The sequence below is a fragment of the Apodemus sylvaticus genome, chromosome 18, assembly GCF_947179515.1.
Source record: "Apodemus sylvaticus chromosome 18, mApoSyl1.1, whole genome shotgun sequence".
Lineage (NCBI taxonomy): Eukaryota > Metazoa > Chordata > Mammalia > Rodentia > Muridae > Apodemus > Apodemus sylvaticus.
The window spans coordinates 19147097-19161525 of record NC_067489.1 but is presented as its reverse complement, the minus strand read 5'-3'; the positions used below and the strand labels follow the sequence as shown (position 1 = coordinate 19161525).

General features: G+C 40.3%; 1 protein-coding gene across 10 annotated transcripts in view; it reads right to left on the bottom strand.

Moving 5' to 3' along the window:
* LOC127668815 (defensin alpha 4-like) overlaps nt 1-14429 on the bottom strand; it is a 148964-nt gene that overhangs the window by 27551 nt on the left and 106984 nt on the right. For 2 of the 10 annotated variants that reach the window (XR_007974203.1, XR_007974202.1), the window contains exon 3: nt 9096-9219. The exons of 6 other annotated variants lie outside the window; for them this stretch is intronic. The gene's annotated coding sequence lies outside the window, so the exon portion shown is untranslated. Of the gene's footprint in view, nt 1-8477; nt 8510-9095; nt 9220-10506; nt 10587-14429 lie in introns of those variants that run through there. 2 more of the 10 variants (XR_007974205.1, XR_007974213.1) reach the window with 2 other exon arrangements.

The following is a 14429-nucleotide window of genomic DNA, read 5'->3' as shown; positions in this document are numbered from 1 at the left end:
CTTTATCGGCTTCTGCATGTTGACCCATGTTCTCCCATAATTCCCCATGGGATTTTTGTATTGCCTCTTTAAGGGATTCTACCTGTTGACCCATGTTCTCCTGTAATTCTTAAAGAGATTTTTGTGTTTCCTGTTTTAGAGCTTCTACCTTTTGATCCATATTCTTTTGTAGGTCTTTAAGGGTCTTTTATGCATCTACCTCCTGACCCATGTTCTCCTGTGTTTCTTTAAGGGAGTTATTTATGTCCTTATTGAAGTCTTCTATCTGTGATATGAGATGTGATTTTAAATGTAGTTCTTGCTTTTCTGATGTGATGGAGTATGGACAATTTGCTGTTGTGGAAGAACTGTGTTCTGATGGTGCCATGTTGCCTTAGTTTCTGTTGGTAATGATCTTGCATTTGCCTTTGTCCATCTCATTATCTCTGGTGTTAGCTGGTCCTGCTGTCTTGTCTCTATCTTCTCTGTCCTTCAGGCATGTTCTTCTGTATTCCTGGATTCTCTTTCTGTTTAATGCCATGCAAACAGCTGATTTTCCAGGAAGTATCAGGTGACAGGGTCTCCCCTCTAGCAGACTTGGCAAGACTCGAATGCCCTGCAGGCTGCTAGTTCTCATATGATCTGCTGCTAATAGATCTCGGATGCCATGTTGATGCTGGTTGTGGAATGTCCTGCTTCTGCCTGTTCGAATGCCCTGTCACTGCCAGTTCTCAAATGACCTGCTCCTGCGAATTCTCAAATGCCTTGCTCCTGTCAGTTCTTGACTGCCCTGCTGTTGCTAGGTTGTATTCCAACGCAATTCCTCAGTAAAAGAAAGCTCAATTCAATTAGTTAACAAACCAAGCTACAAGAGTAGATTGGGCAGATCTCCCACTATACTACTCTATTTCCATCTATATTATCCCATATAACTGTGGTTTCTCCAGCCAAGAGCTTCCCTCTCTTCTGCCTCTCTGTTGATCTCCTATAGCTCTTCTCCCTCCTATTCATCACCTGTTGTTCCTCCCCTAGACTCTCAGCTCCTCCCACTTCCTTCTGCCCAGTCATTGGCTCAAGCCTTTATTTGAAAAGTTAAGGTGGGGAGAAGGTTCACCAGGCAACTCCCCATCTGCAGCCCCACTGAGGAGTGGAATTAGCATCAAAATACAAGCCCAGGGCTATCCACAACACCCTGATCCTGTTGGTTCTCTAGAGAGTATCAAGAAGTGGGGGCCTCTGGATGTGGTACAAGACTACCACATCCAAAGGAAAGGGGTGGTGACAGGAGAGGAGGAGGGGCAGAAGGTGCTGAAGGAGAGTGTTGATCTGGAGGTTGTTGGATAATGAGTTCCAGAGCAGAGTAGATCCAGGTATCTAGGTGATGGGCAGTGATTCTAACCTTATGCCCTGCTCCTGTCAGTTCTCTAGAGAGTATCAGGAAGTAGGGCCCTCTCAGTGCCAGATGTGGTGTAGAACTTCTCTTGTAGTTCTTTAAGGGAGTTATTTATGTCCTTCTTAAAGTCCTCTACCATCTCCATGGGATGTGATTTTAAATCAGATTCTTCCTTTTTAGGTGTATTGGGGTAGTCTGGCCTCACTGTCATGGGAGAACTGGGTCCTGATGATGCCATGTTGCCTTGATTTTTGTTGATTATGTTCCTACCATGCAGTTTTTGTTACTATTGCTCTGTAGTGATGTTTGAGGTCTGGGATACTGATTCCCCCAAAAGTTCTTTTACTGTTGAGAATAGTTTTAGCTATCCTGGGTTTTTTGTTATTCGAGATGAATTTGAGAATTGCTCTTTCTAACTCTATGAAGAATTGAGTTGGTATTTTGATGGAGATTGGGTTTAATCTGTAGATTGCTTTTGGCAAGATGGCCATTTTAACTATATTAATCCTGCCAATCTATGAGCATGGAAGATTTTTCCATTTTCTGAGGTCTTCTTCGATTTCCTTCTTCAGAGATCTGTAGTTCTTGTCATATAGATCTTTCACTTGTTTGGTTAGAGTCACACCAAGATGCTTTATGTGGTTTGTGGCTTTTGTGAAGGGTGTCATTTCCCTAATTTCTTTCTCAGTCTGCTTATCATTTGTGTATAGGAAGGCTACTGATTTGCTTGAGTTGATTTTGTAACCAGCCACTTTGCTGAAATTTTTTATCAGCTGTAGGAGTTCTCTGGTGGAGGCTTTTGGGTCATTTAAGTATACTAACATATCATCTGCAAATAGTGATAGTTTGACGTCTTCCTTTCCAATTTGTATCCCTTTGACCCTTTTATGTTGTCTAATTGCTCCAGCTAGGACTTCAAGAATTATATTGAAAATGTATGGAGAGAGGGGGCAGCCTTGTCTAGTCCCTGATTTTAGTGGGGTTGCTTCAAGTTTCTCTCCATTTATTTTGATGCTGGCTACCTGTTTGCTGTATATTGCTTTAACAATGTTTAGGTATGGGCTTTGAATTCCTGATCTTTCCAAAACTTTTAGCATGAAAGGATGCTGAATTTCATCAATTGTTGTTCAGCATCTAAGGAAATGAACTTGTATTTTTTTTTCATTGAGTTTGTTTATGTAATGGATAGCATTGGTGGATTACCTTTATTGAAACATCCTTGCATCCCTGGGATAAAGCCTACTTGATCATGGTGGATGTTCATTTTGATGTGTTCTTGGATTCTGTGGGCCAGAATTTTATTGAGTATTTTTGCATCAAAATTCATAAGGGACATTGGCCTGTAGCTCTTTCTTTGTTGGATCTTTGTGTGGTTTTGGTATCAGCATAATTGTGGCTTTGTAGAAGGAGTTGGGTAGTGTTCCTTCTGTTTCTAAGTTGTAGAATAGTTTGACGAGTATTAGTGTTAAGTCTTCTTTGAAGGTCTGATGGAATTCTACACTAAAACCATCTGGTCCTGTGCTTTTATTGGTTGGAAGGCTTTCTATGACCCCTTTTATTTCTTTAGGGGTTATGGGACTGTTTAGATGATCTATTTGCTCCTGATTTAATTTTGGTATTTGGTATCTGTCTAAGATATTGTCCATTTTCTCCAGATTCTCCAGTAGTGTTGAGTACAGGCTTTTGTAGTAGGATCTGAGATTTTTTTAATTTCCTCAGTTTCTGTTGTTATATCGCCCTTTTCATTTCTAATTTTGTTAATTTGGATACAGTTTCTGTGCCCTTTGGTTAGTCTGGCTAAGGGTTTATCTATCTTGCTGATTTTTTTCAAAGAAGCAGCTCCTGGTTTTGTTGATTCTTTGTATGGTTTTCTTTGTTTCTACTTGATTGATTTCAGCCCTGAGTTTGATGATTTCCTGTCTTCTTCTCCTCCTGGATGAATTAGCTTCTTTTTGTTCCATGGCTTTCAGGTGTGCTGTTAAGCTTCTAGTGTATGCTCTCTCCATTTTCTTTTTGGAGGCACTCAGGGCTGTGAGTTTTCCTCTTAGCACTGCTTTTATTTTGTCCCATAGATTTGGGTTTTTTTGTTAAATTCTAAAAAGTCTTTGATTCCTTTCTTTATTTCTTCTTTGAGCAAGGTATCATTGAGTAGAGTATTGTTCAGATTCCATGTACATATGTGCTTTATGTTGTTTTTGTTGCTATTGAAAGGAACTTTTATTCCATAGTGGTCTGACAGGAATCATGGGATTATTTTGATCTTCTTATATTTGTTGAAGTCTGTCTTGTGATTTTGTTGAAGTCTGCCCCTGCATTTGGAGCATAGATGTTCAGGATTGAGAGTTATTTTTGGTGGGTTTTTCCTTTGACCAGCAAGAAGTGTCATCCATGTCTCTTTTGATGACTTTAGGTTGAAAGTCAATTTTATCTGATATTAGAATGGCAACTCCGGATTTTTTTCCTGAGACCATTTGCTTGTAAAATTGTCTTCCAGCCTTTTACTGTAAGGTTGTGTTTGTCTTTGACACTGAGGTGTGTTTGACACTGAGGTATGCAGCAAAATGTAGGGTCCTGTTTAGGCATCCAGGGTGTTAGTCTATGTCTTTGTATTAGGGAATTGAGTCCATTGATGTTAAGAGATAGTAAGGAATAGTGATTATTACTTCCTGTCATTTTTGATGTTAATTTTATATTTCAGTGGTTATCTTCTTTTGAGTTTGATGAAAGAAGGTTAGTATCTTGCTTTTTCTAGGGTATAGTTTCCCTCCTTGTATTGGTGTTTTCCCCCATATTATCCTTTGTAGGGCTGGGTTTGTGGAAAGATATTGTGTAAATTGGGTTATGTCATGGAATATCTTGGTTTCTCCATCTATGGTGATTGAGAGTTTTGCTGGGTATAGTAGTCTTGGCTGGCGTTTGTGTTCTCTTAGAGTTCACATGAGTTGTGCCCAGAATCTTGGAGGTTTCATGGTCTCTGGTGAGAAGTCTGGTGTATTTCTGATAGGTCTTCCTTTATATCTTACTTGGCCATTTTCTCTTACTGCCTTTAGTATTCTTTCTTTGTTTAGTACATTTGGGGTTTTGATTTTTATGTGATGGGACGTATTTCTGTTTTTGTCCAGGCTGTTTGGAGTTCTGTACTTTCATGGCTCCTTGTACATTCATGGGCATCTCACTCTTTAGGTTAGGCAAGTTTTCTTCCATAATTTTGTTGAAGGTATTTGCTGGCCCTTTATGTTGTAAATCTTCACTCTCATCTATACCTATAATCCTTAGGTTTGGTCTTCTCATTGTGTCCTGGATTTCCTGGATGCTCTGGGTTACAAGCGTTTTGCATTTTGCATTTTCTTTGACTGTTGAGTCCATGCTTTCTATGGTATCTTTGACATCTGAGATTCTTTCTTCTATGTCTTATATTCTGTTGTTGATATTTGCATCTGTGTCACCTGATTTCTTCCCAAGGATTACTCTCTCTAAAGGTGTCTCGCTTTGCGGTTTCTTAGTTGTTTTTACTTCTGTTTTTAAATACTGGATGGTTTTGCTCAGCTCCTTCACTTGCTTGTTTGTGTTTTCCTGTAATTCTTTAAGAGATTTTTTTGTTTGTTTGTTTCTTCTTTTATGACTTCTGCCTGTTGACCAAAGTTCTCCTGTATTTCTTTAAGTGATTTTTGCATTTCCTCCTTATTGGCTTCTATCTTTTGACCCATATTCTCCTGAATTTCTTTAAATGATTTCTGTCTTTCCCTTGTAAGGGCATCTAACTTTTGATCATTTTTCTCCTGAAATTCTTTAAGAGATTTATTGATGTCCTTCATGTGTTCCTCTAGCAGCATCATGATCAGTGATTTTAAATCCAAATCTTGTTTTTCTGGTGTGTTGGGGTATCCAGGACTTGCTGTTGTTGGAGAATTGGGTTCAGATGCTGCCATATTGCCTTGATTTCTGTTAGTAAAGTTCCTATGTTTGCCTTTTGCCATCTAGTTCTCACTGGTGTTAGTGGGTCTTCTTGTCACTGGCTGGTGCTTCATCCTCCTGTGAGCCTGTAAGGCTATTTCCACAACACTGGATGACTGGATTTGCCCTGGCACAGATTGCTGATATGCTTCCCTCCTCTTGTGTCTTGTTGGAGCCCTGCTGAGTCTTGCCCCAAGCATGTTATACTTGGGTTGTCTCAGTGAACCTGGTGCTTCCTGTCTGCTCTGTCATAGAGAACAAATGGTGGTGGGGAGTCACTCCAAATGCTGAACACCACGTTGGGCACAGGACCCATGACCAGCTGGCACACAGACAAACTGCTTATCTGCCCAGGTCCTAGGCACAAGCAGACCCCCAGCAGTTTGTGCCTCCAGAGATCTTAAACTTGGGATATCTCAGTACCTGGTGCTACCTTTCTGCTCCTTCAGGGAGCAAAGATGGAAGTGGGGAGTCACTCCCTGTGCTGATGCCTACATAGGGCACAGGCCCCACGACAGGCTGGCACATAGATGAACCGCCTATCTGCCCAGGTCCTGGGCACAGGCAGACCCCTGGCAGTTTGCACGCCCAGAGATCTTAAACTCGGGATATCTCAGTACCTGGTGCTGCCTTTCTGCAGCAAAGATGGCAGCGGGGAGTCACTCCCTGTGCCAATCCTCACATAGGGCACAGGTCCCACTACAGGCTGTATGTTCTGTGCTCTCTTAACTGTTCTCATCCAGAGAGATATTGGAGAGAAGGTGATCTCACCTCCTTGCTCAGAATTGAAAAGCACTGCTGGGAGATCACTCTCTCCTGGCAGGCTGTGCACAGAAAGCTGTGGAGCCAAATGGCTCCCTGGTGCAAATGGTGGCTGGAAGACTTCTGTCCCTTTAGCTCCACTGATCATATGCTTCTTGTGCTTCTAGCTGTTTCCCTACAGAGAGAGGGTGGAGATCTCACCTCCATGCTCATAAGTGAAAGTACTGCTGGGAGATCACTCTCTCCTTGTGGGCTGTGCACAGAGGGCTGTAGAGCAGCCTGGCTCCCTTGTTCAAATGGCAGCAGGAAGACTCCTATTCCAGCAGTTCCACTGACCATCATAAACAAGTATTATTCCCAGTTTTTTGAGGAACCAGCAGACTGATTTCCAGAGTGGTTGTACCATCTTGCAATCCCACCAGCAGTGGAGGAGTGTTCCTCTTTTTCTGCATCCTTGCCAACACCTGATGTCTTCTGAGTTTTTAACCTTAGCAATTCTGACTTGTGTGAGGTGAAATCTCAGGGTTGTTTTGATTTGCATTTCCCTAATGACTAATGATTTTGAACATTTCTTAGGGTGCTTCTTGGCCATCCAAATTTCTTCAGATGAAAATTCTTTGTTTAGCTCTGTTCTGGAGGACCCTGTTATACCACTACTGGGCATATACCCAGAGGATTCCCTAGCATGCAACAAGGACACATGCTTTCCTATGTTCATAGCAGCCTTATTTATAACAGCCAGAAGCTGGAAAGATCCCAGATTTCCCTCAACAGAGGAATGGATACAGAAAATGTGGTATATTTATACAATGGAATACTACTCAGCAATTAAAAACAATGAATTCATGAAATGTCTAGGCAAATGGTTTGAAGAGGAAAATGCAAAAAAAAAAAAAAAAACTGCAATGGACAGTAGGACCTAATAAAAGTAAGACCCTTCCCTCCAGCAAAGGCAATACTCAATCCAGTAAAGAGGAAGATCAAGGTATGGTAAAGACCCTTTGAAAGCTATACATCTGCTATGGGTTAGTATCCAAAATATACAAAGAACTAGAAAAATGAATTAAGACCGTTAATAAAACTACCCAAATAAAAATCACAAATGTATCTGAACAGAGAATTTTGGAAAAAAAAAAGAAACTAAATTTCTGAAATGAGATCAGGAATGTTCAAGGTGACATGACTGAACTGTGCAAGCCCAAGTGACACCAAGTGACACCAAATGGAGCTGAGATCTGGATACAAAACCTCCACCCCTTGCAGTGGAGGTATTTCCAATTGTTAGTTGATGGGTGAGAGACAGTTCTTTCTGACTGTATCTCTCCTTGTGAATTGACCATGTTCTAGTGGAAAATCTAAAATTATAGGGGCAGACCAAGTTGGTTCAGATGGATTGAGAAAAGGAATTAAAAGAAAAAAGGGGAACGCATTTGGGTGCTTAGGGAAGGGGGTGCACCTGGGAAGAGTTTGTTCAATGATGAGTATTATCCCAATAGGCCAACAAGTTGTAGAAAATCTTCAAAAAAACTAATAAATGTATCCAAGAACTACAGTTTAGAGTGTTCAACATGTTTATCAAAGAAATGGAAATTGAAAGTTCTTGGAGGTTTCTTCTAGTCCTAGTGATAAAGACTAAGATCAAGAAAACAATTGTCAACAAGTAGTGTTGAGGGTCTAGGGAAAGGGGAACCCTCAGGCACTGTGGGTGGGATTGCAAGCTGACACAGGAACTAAGGAAGTCAGTGTGGAGAATTCTCCCAGGACTGGAGGGAAATCTCCATGGCACAGCTGTGCACTGCTTGGCAAATGCCCAAGGACTCAGGATCCTTCCTCAGAGATATTTGCTCGACCATCTCCATTGCCTCTAAGTTCACCAGAGGCACAGAAAGGAAATGATATAATGCCCTCCAACTGAAAAAATGGATCATGAAAATGTGGGGCTCATTTTTGAGGGTGAGTCAAACCTCAAGGATAGAATAGTTGATAGACAAAGAAGCTAAAACAGAATGCCTTGTGGCTTTATATGTGACCTCCCGTGCATCCTTGATATGACTGGTAAATGTAACCAAGACTCCTTTTATGAAGGATTCCCTGAAGACGCTGCTATGTGACTCAGAAGAATCCTGACCAGGCCACATCACAGAAAGCTTCAAAGAAACATAAAAAGAGATTATTTGTCTGCAAGGAGTTTATTGGAGAAGGACAAACAATCAAGGCAAAGTACAACGGTAATGACAGGTTGCGAGGTCTCAGAAGGCATCTTTATCTTTTATCTTGTCCATGGGCTCCATGTTCAGTACCGGCAGCAGAAATTAGCATGTAGAATAATATTACTCCTGCAGATCCCTTTGTGAAATGATGGATATATACAGGGCGACAGGCTGCAATGGCATCTCAAAGGCCTTCCTCCTCCTCTTCGGGCTGAGGGCACACAGAAAACATGAGGCATTAAGTAAGGAGGCCAGCAGTGTGTGATAGTAAACAATCCCATGACAATGCACTGTACATGGAACAGAGTGGGATTGTTGTACTGGTGATGTCACAGCCAGCACCATCATCAACTCCAAACACTTGGACATAAGCCATTTAACAAGTGTTGATCACATACAGGACATGATACCCACAACACATTGCTTTAGCTTTTTTGTGTTTTCCTGACACAACACATTCATACATTGCAGTTGGTATCCAAACCTATTATTTGAAGCAAAACAGGAGTTTGTTTCTATAACCAAATTATTAATTAGGTATAAAATGACTAACAATATATTCTATATTTTAAAGCTTTTTCACAGATAAATTGTTACATCAAAACCTTAAAAGGAAGAAAAATCAGGTACATTGGCTTGACTCTTCACTGTTACTTTGATAAATAAGACAGGGAAGATCTTAGAAGATCAAGGGGCAACTTCCTGAGCCAGACTGCTCTTGACAGGATTCCAGGGCTCATCTTCCAACCTCCCTCAGGAGACTCCAAGCCTCCATCACACTGGGCACCAGCCCTCACCTGCACCTTGAAGAGCAGAGCCTTCTGGGCCTTCAAAAACGACAGACAGACCCTGGGTCTCGTCCCCTGGCTGCCCCTCAGTTTTAGCCTCTTCATCTGTTGTTTGGATAGGATCAGCCTGGACCTGGAAGGCCAACAGGACAAGGGCAGAGAGGAGGACAAGTGTCTTCATGGCTGGGAGTCACCTGGAGGATTGGTGAGTAGTAGACCAGTGTGTGGAGAGTGAAGGGCCAGCCTGCTTTTATAGGGCAGAGAAAGGCCGCACATTTCTAGAACTCACTCCTTGATGGGATCTTAGGGAGGGTTAGCCTCAAGATGCCTTTGATGTTCCTCAGTCTTCATTTCCTCCATGATGATGTTGCTCTGTGTGTTTAGTGACAACCCCCTCCCACTGATAATGATGAAGGGCCCTTGTTCTCTTCCCCTGTTTCCCATCTGTTTGAGTGTTTATATTTTATTGTTTGGGAAAGAAAAAGCTGTGCATTGTCTAATTTAATAAACTGAAAAAGAAATTTTTTCTTTGAAATTTAGCCTGCATTTTTGGAAAGTCTGGACCTGGACTAGACCTTGACAAGGTGGCATTGAGAGTCAGTTCTTTGCAGGAGTCAGGATATTATCAATCACCCTCATGAAGGAAGACTTTGTGAATTTTTTTCTTTGGGGCAAAGAATGTAAAATGGCCTTCTGTCACCAGTGAATTGAGTTCAAGAGACAGAGTTTGTCAGAGTGAAGTAGAGTGGATTGTTCTGAGTTAGCCAGAGTGACAGAACACATCTCACAAGGGTGTGCTCCAGGTGCCACTTCACACTTGGGAACCCTCCAGTGAAGTGCCATGTCGCATATGTGAGATCTTATACTTTTTACTTTTAGCAAATGCCATCATGAAATAAACAATTGCAAAATTTTCTCTTGCTTTAAAATTTGATGCTATCTCTCAATCTATTTCAAAAAAAAAATCTAAGTCCTCTTCCAATAGATAGAATTTAGTTATTTTTGAACTCTTCTAATACATTGGAAAACACCAGTGTCTATCATTATTTGGATATATGCATACAATTCATATAAATTTCCCATAGAAGTTAAAAGCAACAGTAATTTTGCTTTTATTTTGCATAATTATACACAGTATACTTGTGACAGTTGATCAGGCAGCTGATTGTCATGAAGCCTATCTGACAAATATCCTTGATAGAGTTAGTTTCTTCACAAGATGTTACTCACTGGTGGTTTCTTTATTCAATGCCTTATGATTTTTCTGCACCCCCAAACCAAGTCTAGCCAAGACTTGTTTAGCCATTCTGGGAATAGTTCTATAGCTTATGTGTTGGAATCTGAGTCTTTGGGTTACATATATGGTGTGATACATGCTGCTCATTCTGAGCTCCAAGAATGAAGAAAAAACACTGCTTACCTTGAGAACTGGAGGCTACATGACATTTGCCCATGGTGCTGTGAGGCTTAGTCAAGAGTCTTTGGAAAGCAGTTGTCACACTGCTAAATGAAACTGTTTTAAACAAAACCTTGACTCCAAGTAGTAGCAATTTTAAAGATGAGCACAGTCTTCAGATACAAAGTAAAATGAGGAAGCTCCAATGATGCTGCTTCCCTGGTCCTTACTCTTGTCTTATTTTTGCCCCTAATGTAGATATATGAATTCACAGATGCATCTCTTATGTGATAGGGTCATATATTCTTCTAAATACTCTCATTCACAGAATGACAGGTAACTCAACAAGGAATATCAGGGACTCAATGTACTGAGAAATAGAATGAAAATCAAAGATAAAGGCTATTCAAGAAATAAAATATCAAACTATCACCACAAACAGCACCAACATTAAAAAATTGTGCACAAGGAAAGCCAGTAGCTGAAATGAAAGAAAAGTCAAGACTGCTTACTGGGAGAGATGCTGCTAGCATTCCTGGCAACTTTCTTTCAAGTCTCAGGAACCACATAGTGAAATCAACAATCAGACTGCCATTACCTGTCCTCTGACCTCCACATGACTTGTGTGGCACATAAGGCCTTCCTATACATACAATAATTAAATATATGTATATAAAACAAATTTCAAGAAAATGATAACCTTCACAAGACAGACTCCATGGGTTTAGTTTCAGAAAGCATGCTTCTGTCCTGGAAAAAGTTCTCCAGGTTTAGATTAATCACAAAGTGTCTCCAACAGTTCATTTCACTTGGCCTTGGACAAACATTGAGGTACTGCCAGTTTATCTAATAACTGGGAATCGCTGTAGGTTGTGATACTCAGAAGAAATGTCCCTGTTGAAATCACATCTTCTCCATCCAAATGGTATTGTCCACATATTCCACCACATGGGTCAGAGGCCATCACTTACCACTACAGAGAACTTCTGAAGAAAGGTTTCCCCTTTCATAGCATGAAAAAGTACCCTTTACATGCCCAAGATCTTTTAAAACAGGCCATTGTCCTCAGAAACTTCATATGCACAACACATGCTTCCTGGCTCATACCAGCCAACTCTGCTACAGGCCCACATTACAGCTTCAGACTGGGATTCTGGACCCTCTGTGGAGGAACATAAAAACACAGAAAAAAAAGTGTGTACGTTTGTTCTAGAATCACAAGTCTTTACTGACCTCTTATTAGAAATGCACTAGACTTCATTAGTTCCTAAAGGCTTATCTTTAAAACAAGGCAGTTTGTCTCCATGGTCTGAGGAACTTCCTCAGCCCAATATGATGCTCAGCCCACTTGTCCTCAACCAAACTCCATCATAGTCTTCTGGTCAGAAATATCCCCATTTACTCTCTCAGACGTTTAGTTCTTCCCATCATCATTGATATCTGGAATGTCCTACATCAGTTCTCAGCTAATGCCAGGCTCCTTTGTCCTTACAAGTAACATCTTTTACCCTACCTTGGGAAACTGCTTAATTTATGCAATGTCTCCTTAACAAGGAGATTCATGCCATAACTTTCTTGAGGGATTTGATACTAGGACCTGCATTCACCATTAGTATAACAAACATAAGCATTCACTATTGGAGAAAAACTTTTAAGAGCCATGGAATTTAACACCTTCTTATGTAAAGTAAAAATACTAAATTTTCATTTATTGCAGAGCTTGGGCAGCATAGTCTTGTAAATTCATAGACACCATGATGATTTCAAACTTGTGATAAGCCAGGAAGCACTCTCAGGGTCTAGAACATGTATTATATTAGCTTATAGTTACTAATTGCTAAGATCTTTTTGTTCTTCTTATAATAGGTTTTCACAATAACCCAATAAAATAGCCTCTTTTATTGACCAAAACAGGACTTTGAAGAGGTTAATTGTATTACTCAGAGACACTAAAGATTAGGCACCAGGGCTGTGGACAGATCTCTTGGACTTTACCACTATCCCATATCCACCTTAACTTCTGTGTTTTAGAGTGATACCTTCTGTCATTTATTGGGATAATTTGTTTTGTTTGCTTAGAACCTGAAAGGAGATCAAGGTTGAAAGATATCTGTTGACAGATGGTCTCTCTATAATTTTCGCTTGCTCTCTCTCCAACTTCTCCTTGGTCTCTACCTCTGTGAATTCCCTGCTGTGTGTTTTGATGTGATACCACCAATAAATAGCCTGTATTCTCTAGAAACATCTGAAGAAAATGCTTGTTTTTTTTTTTTTTTACCAGTTATTACAAGCAATAACTCACATGTATGGTCACTGCTACAGAAATAGAGTTGATTGTTAAGGGTAACTTTGAGTTCTGCTGGGGTTTTCCATGCTGGCTTGTGATGAAATGTATGGCAGAAGTGAACACCCCACATGTCTTAGAGACCAGGACACAGTGCAGGAGAGTACAAGAGGAAAGAAGTTCTCAAGCTGTAACCTAATTTACTCTGTACCTCCTAAGGGTCAACCGAGTCTTAATGCCTGTGAGGGAGGAGGAGGGCTAGCTCTCCCATGTACACAAGTGTGTCATGTGGGGTTTCAGAGGTCACTGGTAGTAAACTTTTCTTTTTTTAGAGGCCCTGTTTGAATATATGAGGATGCTTGGACAAGATTTATTACACGGAGAGAAAGCCATGGACTAAAAAGAGCCCCTTCATTTTTTGAACATCACGTCCATGTCTCTGACCCACCTGCTCCATCGACAGCACTATTTCCCAACATCTTTTTGGCATTCATATATAATTTGTTGAAACAGTAATTATCCTGAACACCCTTCATGAGAAGGGGGAATCTTCCTCTTTTGTGACAATGGGTAGTTAAGAAATATAACTCTGTCTCCAAAACAGGATGTGGTAGGAAGTTTGTTAATGCAACTAAAACACAAAAGCTTGAGTTTTACAAATTAAAATTGAAAGAAAGAAAACTCAGAAACATTATTAAAGAAAATTAAATGTAAGGTTGTTGGGAATAGCTAACAAAAACTGGACAAAGAAAAATGGTAATGTTTAGGGAGATTTTTAACATATGTTACAAAGAGACAATTTGCAGACTTTTTGACCAGCGGCTAAAGATTAATTAGAGAAAATGTGTGGCTGGGGGGATAGCTCAGAAATAAAGAACACTTGATGCTCTTGTCGAGGATCCAGGTTTGGTTTTAACACCCACGTAGCATTCTAGACCTCCAGTTGTAGGGGATTTGGCTCCCTATTCTGGCCTCCAAAGACAATAGGCCCACACATACACATAGTCAGGAAAGTCACTTATAAAACAAAATTAGGTAAATCTTTTTCTTTGAAAAACCAAAACAAGCAATATTGATTGCTGCTTCCTGTTATTTTTGTTTTAGTAGTAAAATTATGCTTGTGTGGCTCTCTTCTTTTGGGTTCATTGAAAGATTATTACTTTCTTGCTTTTTCTAGGGTGTGGTTTTACTCCTTGTGTTAGCCTTTTCTATCTATTATCCTTTGTAGAGCAGGATTTGTGGAAAGATATTGTGTAAATTAGGTTTTATCGTGGAATATCTTGGTTACTGCATCCATGGTAATTGAGAGTTTTACTGGGTATAGTAGCTTGGGATGTTATTTATGTTCTCTTAGGGTCTGCATGATGTCTGACCAAGATTTTCTAGCTTTCTTTCTCTATTGAGTAGTCTGGTGTAATTCTCATTGTCTGCCTTAAGTATTACTTGACCTGTTTCCTTTACTACTTTTAATACTCTTTCTTTGTCCAGTACATTTGGTATTTTGGCTATTATGTAACAGGAGGAGTTTCTTTTCCAGTTCAGGGTATTCGGAGTTCTGTAGGCTTCTTGTATGTTCATGGTCATCACTTTATTTGGGTTAGGGAAATTTTCTTCTATAATTTTGTTGAAGATATTTACTGGCCCTTTAAGTTGGGAATCTTCA